Raw genomic sequence first — 435 nt, 5'->3', positions numbered from 1 at the left:
TGAAGCAACCCACAAAAATTTGTGCCGGCGTCAAATTCAAACCTGTCTAAATTTGCTTACAAGTATTTGATGTGACTCTCCACATCCAACTCTTTGTAGTCTGTATGGTTTTGGGCAACTACAGCGTCAAAAATATGTTGTGCGTCGCCATACCGAGTCACTGAAGTACCAACTCACAAGACATTTAAAAGTTGCTAGTGCATTACATAGCAGCCGAAGTATAAGTGGCCACTCCCAGCGTATCCCGCTCAGAGTACTCACCGCAGTAAGAAGGTAATCGCCTCTTCTAATAGGCGGTTGTTGAACACATCATTGTGGATAAGGTGCTGAACTAAGTTCAACTCACCATAGTCTTATGCAGCAAATTCTTTCCTGCAATTGTGGCGGCATTAGTATATTCTGATAACATTCATCTCACCGGCCGTGAGGTTTCCA

The sequence above is a fragment of the Plasmopara halstedii genome (genome assembly GCF_900000015.1).
Source record: "Plasmopara halstedii genome assembly, contig: Scaffold_253, whole genome shotgun sequence".
In the NCBI taxonomy this organism is placed as follows: Eukaryota; Oomycota; class Peronosporomycetes; order Peronosporales; family Peronosporaceae; genus Plasmopara; species Plasmopara halstedii.
This window is presented reverse-complemented; position numbering follows the sequence as displayed.